The sequence below is a fragment of the Ranitomeya imitator genome, chromosome 7 (genome assembly GCF_032444005.1).
Source record: "Ranitomeya imitator isolate aRanImi1 chromosome 7, aRanImi1.pri, whole genome shotgun sequence".
NCBI lineage: Eukaryota > Metazoa > Chordata > Amphibia > Anura > Dendrobatidae > Ranitomeya > Ranitomeya imitator.
This window is the reverse complement of record NC_091288.1, coordinates 220,813,125-220,820,545: the sequence shown is the minus strand read 5'-3', so window position 1 is coordinate 220,820,545 and position 7,421 is coordinate 220,813,125.

Below are 7,421 nucleotides of genomic sequence, written 5' to 3'. Positions count from 1 at the left end.
TCTGCCTTGACTTTCATACTGGTTCTGATAGTCCCTCCATTGGTTGTGATTATACCATTGGATATGATATCTGCAAGGCATTATGGGAGACCACTTTCTGGCTCATGCAATCTTCTATATTGGGTAGAATGGTCATGGGTATTTTTTGGTGAGTTGTGTGAAGCAAATCATAAATGGTTCGAATTTGTCGAGTCCAGAGATTTTAAAGAAAAGTGTCATAAATTCAATTTACATGAAATTCTTTTGCTCATGTCTCATGCTGACCCACAGAGTAAAAGTATCGTATTAATCATACTGCAAGGTGCATACTGTAAAAAAATAATAATGAATGAATGGAAGCTTATTCTCTTTTCTCTTAACACACTAATCTTTGCTGCAGTTACACGCTATCGCTCCCATCCACATTACCCACACAAAGGCTGATGCATTTCCTGCTTCTGCTTTTATAGTGGCTATGAGTCAATAGTGACCTCTGACATATAGCAGCTCCTGATTGGCCGTACTATAACATGTGATGGTAACTGCACAGCATTCTGAGGAAGGATGGAGTCTGGAGGAAGAGGGAAGTCTAGAAGAAACAGAGGAGTCTAATAACGTCAAAGTCTGGAGTGGACAGAGGTTTCTGTAGGAGACATGAGGGTTTGGGGGAGGAGAACAGATGGGTCTGGAGGGCACATAGCAACGGCATGTAAAAGCTTAAAAGAATTACATTTATTTATGTATGAGAAGAGACGCCTAAATGAAACATCATTAATGTGTACAGGTACGTAAATGACCCATACAAAAAATATGGTCAAAAACTGTTTCATGTAAAATCCCCCAAAAACTCGAAACCCCCTCTCCTGCTGGAGAAAACAAGGTTCAATCTAATAGATCTGTATAAATTATATAAATTTATTTGCATTTTGCAGTGAGAAATAAGTATTTGATCCCTCCGACGTTTCTTGTAGTTGATGATGAGGTTTGCGCACATGTCAGGAGGAATTTTGGTCCACTCCTCTTTGCAGATCAGATAAGATTTTGAGGCTGTCGCTTGGCAACTCGGAGCTTCATCTCCCTCCATAAGTTTCTATGGGATGAAGGTCTGGAGACTGGCTAGGCCACTCCATGTCCTTAATGGGCTTCTTTTTGAGCTTCTCCTTTGTTTCCTTGGCTGTATGTTTTAGGTCATTGTCTTGCTGGAAGACCCAGCCACGACCCTTTTTTAATGTCCTGGTGGAAGGAAGGAGGTTGTCACTCAGGATTTTACGGTACATGGTTCCATCCATTCTCCCATTGATAAGGTGAAGTAGTCCTGTGCCCTTAGCAGAGAAACACCCCCAAAACATAATGTTTCCTCCTCCATGCTTGACAGTGGGGATGGTGTTCTTTGGGTCATAAGCAGCATTTCTCTTCCTCCACGGAGAGGTGAGTTACTGCCAAAGACATAAATTTTTGTCTCATCTGACCACAGCACCTTCTCCCAATCACTCACAGAATCATCCAGGTGTTCATTGGTAAACTTCAGATGGGCCGCACATGTGCCTTCCTGAGCAGGGAGACCTTGCGGGCACTGCAGGATTATAAATCTTTACGGTTTAATGTGTTACCAGTGGTTTTCTTGGTGATTATGATCCCAGCTGCCTTGAGATCATTAACAAGTTCCCCCCGTGTAGTTTAAGGCTACTTTCACACATCAGGCTTTTTGATTCAGGCACAATCCGGCTAATTTTTTAAAAAAACTGATCCGACGTAAATTGTGAAAAACTGATGCGCCGGATCCGTTTCATGGATTTTTTTTTACTTCCTGGAGAGAGAGCGAGAGAGATGGAAAATCTGCCTGATTTGCATGGAAAATGCTTTGAAAACCGGATCCGGGAGCCGGATCATTGTTTCACATCTCTGTTTCATTTGTTTTTTGCCGATTCCGTCACTGTGCGTTTTTTTTCCGGTGGACAAAAAAAGTTGCAGTGGACGTTTTCTCAGTTCGCCGGAAACGACTATTTGGACAGATCCGGAAAAAAACAGATGAAACGTGTGGCGATCAGGCACAATCCGGCTAATGCAACTCTATCGGAAAAAAACGGATCCGGCATAAAAAAAAAAAACGAATCTGTTTTTTTCCAAAAATTGCCGGATTGTGCCTGAATCAAAAAGCCCGATGTGTGAAAGTAGCCTTAGGGTGATCTCTCACCCTCCTCGTGATCAAGGATACTCCATGAGGTGAGATTCTGCACGGTGCCCCAGATCGATGTCGATTGACAGTCATTTTGTATTTCTTCCATTTTCTTACTATTGCACCAACAGTTGTCTCCTTCTCCCCCAGCGTCTTACGTATGGTTTTGTAGCCCATTCCAGCTTTGTGCAGGTCTATGATCTTGTCCCTGACATCCTTATAAAGCTCTTTGGTCTTGCCCATGTTGTAGAGGTCAGAGTCTGACTGATTAATTGAGTCTGGACAGGAGTCTTTTATAAAGGTGACGATGTAAGACAGCTGTCTGTAATACAAGTAACGAGTTGATTAAGAGTCTGACTGGTCTGTAGGAGCCAGATCTCTTAATGGTTGGTAGGGGATCAAATACTTATTTCTCACTGCAAAATTCAAATACATTTATAAAATTTATACAATGTGATTTTCTGGATTTTATTTTTGATATTCTATCCCTCAATGTTAAAATTAACCTTCCCTTAACCCCTTTACCCCCAAGGGTGGTTTGCACGTTAATGACCAGGCCAATTTTTACAATTCTGACCACTATCCCTTTATGAGGTTATAACTCCGAAACGCTTCAACGGATCCTGGTGATTCTGACATTGTTTTCTCGTGACATATTGTACTTCATGATAGTGGTAAAATTTCTTTGATAGTACCTGCGTTTATTTGTGAAAAAAACGGAAATTTGGCGAAAATTTTGAAAATTTCGCAATTTTCAAACTTTGAATTTTTATGCAATTAAATCACAGAGATATGTCACACAAAATACTTAATAAGTAACATTTCCCACATGTCTCCTTTACATCAGCATAATTTTGGAACCAATTTTTTTTTTTGTTAGGGAGTTATAAGGGTTAAAAGTTGACCAGCAATTTCTCATTTTTACAACACCATTTTTTTTTTTGACCAGCAATTTCTCATTTTTACAACACCATTTTTTTTTAGGGACCACGTCTCATTTGAAGTCATTTTGAGGGGTCTATATGATAGAAAATGCCCAAGTGTGACACCATTCTAAAAACTGCACCCCTCAAGGTGCTCAAAACCACATTCAAGAAGTTTATTAACCCTTCAGGTGTTTAATAGGAATTTTTGGAATGTTTAAATAAAAATGAACATTTAACTTTTTTACACAAAAAATTTACTTCAGCTCCAATTTGTTTTATTTTACCAAGGGTAACAGGAGAAATTGGACCCAAAAAGTTGTTGTCCAATTTGTCCTGAGTACGCTGATACCCCATATGTGGCAGTAAACCACTGTTTGGGCGCATGGGAGAGCTCGGAAGGGAAGGAGCGCTATTTGACTTTTCAATGCAAAATTGACAGGAATTGAGATGGGACGCCATGTTGCGTTTGGAGAGCCACTGATGTGCCTAAACATTGAAACCCCCCACAAGTGACACCATTTTGGAAAGTAGACCCCCTAAGGAACTTATCTGGATGTGTGGTGAGCACTTTGACCCACCAAGTGCTTCACAGAAGTTTATAATGCAGAACCGTAAAAATAAAAAATCATATTTTTTCACAAAAATTATATTTTTGCCCCCAATTTTTTATTTTTCCAAGGGTAAGAGAAGAAATTGGACCTCAAAAGTTGTTGTCCAATTTGTCCCGAGTACGCTGATACCCCATATGTGGCAGTAAACCACTGTTTGGGCGCATGGGAGAGCTCGGAAGGGAAGGAGCGCCGTTTGACTTTTCAATGCAAAATTGACAGGAATTGAGATGGGACGCCATGTTGCGTTTGGAGAGCCACTGATGTGCCTAAACATTGAAACCCCCCACAAGTGACACCATTTTGGAAAGTAGACCCCCTAAGGAACTTATCTGGATGTGTGGTGAGCACTTTGACCCACCAAGGGCTTCACAGAAGTTTATAATGCAGAGCCATAAAAATAAAACAAAATTTTTTTCCCACAAAAATTATTTTTTAGCCCCCAGTTTTGTATTTTCCCTAGGGTAACAGGAGAAATTGGACCCCAAAAGTTGTTGTCCAATTTGTCCTGAGTACGCTGATACCCCATATGTGGGGGGGAACCACCGTTTGGGCGCATGGGAGGGTTCGGAAGGGAAGGAGTGCCATTTGGAATGCAGACTTAGATGGAATGGTCTGCAGGCGTCACATTGCGTTTGCAGAGCCCCTAATGTACCTAAACAGTAGAAACCCCCCACAAGTGACACCATTTTGGAAAGTAGACCCCCTAAGGAACTCATCTTGATGTGTTGTGAGAGCTTTGAACCCCCAAGTATTTCACTACAGTTTATAACGCAGAGCCATGCAAATAAAAAATATTTTTTTTTCCACAAAAATTATATTTTAGCCCCCAGTTTTGTATTTTTCCAAGGTTAGCAGGAGAAATTGGACCCTAAATGTTGTTGTCCAATTTGTCCTGAGTACGCTGATACCCGATATGTGGGGGGGAACCACCGTTTGGGCGCATGGGAGGGCTCGGAAGGGAAGGAGCATCATTTGGAATGCAGACTTAGATGGATTGGTCTGCAGGCATCACATTGCGTTTGCAGAGCCCCTAATGTACCTAAACAGTAGAAACCCCCCACAAGTGACCCCATATTGGAAACTAGACCCCTCAATGAACTTATCTAGATGTGTTGTGAGAACTTTGAACCCCCAAGTGTTTCACTACAGTTTATAACGCAGAGCCGTGAAAATAAAAAATCTTTTTGTTTTCCCACAAAAATTATTTTTTAGCCCCCAGTTTTGTATTTTCCCAAGGGTAACAGGAGAAATTGGTCCACAAAAGTTGTTGTCCAATTTGTCCTGAGTACGCTGATACCCCATATGTTGGGGTAAACCCCTGTTTGGGCACACAGGAGAGCTCGGAAGGGAAGGAGCACTGTTTTACTTTTTCAACGCAGAATTGGCTGGAATTGAGATCGGACGCCATGTCGTGTTTGGAGAGCCCCTGATGTGCCGAAACAGTGGAAACCCCCCAATTATAACTGAAACCCTAATCTAAACACACCCCTAACCCTAATTCCAACGGTAACCCTAACCACACCTCTAACCCTGACACACCCCTAACCCTAATCCCAACCCTATTCCCAACTGTAAATGTAATCTAAACCCTAACCCTAACTTTAGCCCCAACCCTAACTGTAGCCCCAACCCTAACCCTAACCCTAGCCCTAACCCTAGCCCTAACCCTAACCCTAGCCCTAACCCTAGCCCTAACCCTAGCCCTAACCCTAACCCTAACCCTAGCCCTAACCCTAGCCCTAACCCTAGCCCTAACCCTAGCCCTAGCCCTAACCCTAGCCCTAACCCTAGCCCTAACCCTAGCCCTAACCCTAACCCTAGCCCTAGCCCTAACCCTAGCCCTAGCCCTAACCCTAGCCCTAACCCTAGCCCTAACCCTAGCCCTAGCCCTAGCCCTAATGGGAAAATGGAAATAAATACATTTTTTTTTATTTTTCCCTAACTAAGGGGGTGATGAAGGGGGGTTTGATTTACTTTTATAGCGAGTTTTTTAGCGGATTTTTATGATTGGCAGCCGTCACACACTGAAAGACCCTTTTTATTGCAAAAAATATTTTTTGCAATACCACATTTTGAGAGCTATAATTTTTCCATATTTTGGTCCACAGAGTCATGTGAGGTCTTGTTTTTTGCGGGACGAGTTGACGTTTTTATTGAAAACATTTTTGGGCACGTGACATTTTTTTATCGCTTTTTATTCCGATTTTTGTGAGGAAGAATGACCAAAAGCCAGCTATTCATGAATTTCTATTGGGGGAGGCGTTTATACCGTTCCGCGTTTGGTAAAATTGATAAATCAGTTTTATTCTTCGGGTCAGTACGATTACAGCGATACCTCATTTATATCATTTTTTTATGGTTTGGTGCTTTTATACGATAAAAACTATTTTACAGAAAAAATAATTATTTTTGCATCGCTTTATTCTCAGGACTATAACTTTTTTATTTTTTTGCTGATGATGCTGTATGGCGGCTCTTTTTTTGCGGGACAATATGACGCTTTCAGCGGTACCATGGTTATTTATATCTGTCCTTTTGATCGCGTGTTATTCCACTTTTTGTTCGGCGGTATGATAATAAAGCGTTGTTTTTTGCCTCGTTTTTTTTTTTTTTTCTTACGGTGTTTACTGAAGGGGTTAACTAGTGGGACAGTTTTATAGGTCGGGTCGTTACGGACGCGGCGATACTAAATATGTGTACTTTTATTGGTTTTTTTTTTTTATTTAGATGAAGAAATGTATTTATGGGAATAATATTTTTTTTTTTTTTTCATTATTTTGGAATATTTTTTTTTATTTTTTTTACACATTTGGAAAATTTTTTTTTTACTTTTTTACTTTGTCCCAGGGGGGGACATCACAGATCAGTGATCTGACAGTTTGCACAGCACTCTGTCAGATCACTGATCTGACATGCAGCGCTGCAGCCTTCACAGTGCCTGCTCTAAGCAGGCTCTGTGAAGCCACCTCCCTCCCTGCAGGACCCGGATCCGCGGCCATCTTGGATCCGGGGCTCAAGCTGGGAGGGAGGTGAGGAGACCCTCGCAGCAACGCGATCACATCGCGTTGCTGCGGGGGGCTCAGGGAAGCCCGCAGGGAGCCCCCTCCCTGCGCGGTGCTTCCCTGCACCGCCGGCACATCGCGATCATCTTTGATCGCGGTGTGCCAGGGGTTAATGTGCCGGGGGCGGTCCGTGACCGCTCCTGGCACATAGTGCCGGATGTCAGCTGCGATAAGCAGCTGACACCCGGCCGCGATCGGCCGCGCTCCCCCCGTGAGCGCGGCCGATCGGCTATGACGTACTATCCCGTCCAGGGTCAGATAAGCCCAGGGCACCTCGACGGGATAGTACGTCTAAGGTCACAGAGGGGTTAATATTATAGACTGTTCATGTCTTTGTCAGTGGGCAAACTTACAAAATCAGCAAGGGGATCAAATACTTATTTCCTGCACTGTATGTGGGTGACACAGTGACTCTGTTCTCTTGGTTGGAGAGGCTGTGAGAACTCCTGCAATTATAGATATGTAGTAAAATCCTCTATATGGTTCACAATTAACCAAAAGGGACTTAAAAAACCAAAATGGTTCACCAACAAGAGACTGAACATTGCTGCTCTCACCTACCATGGTCTGGCCTCGGCACACTAACTGCAAACTAATCGCTCTTGTCCCCTATGAATGTTCCTCCTACTATGTAACGTTTCTGAAGGAGGGGGTTAACATGGAAAGT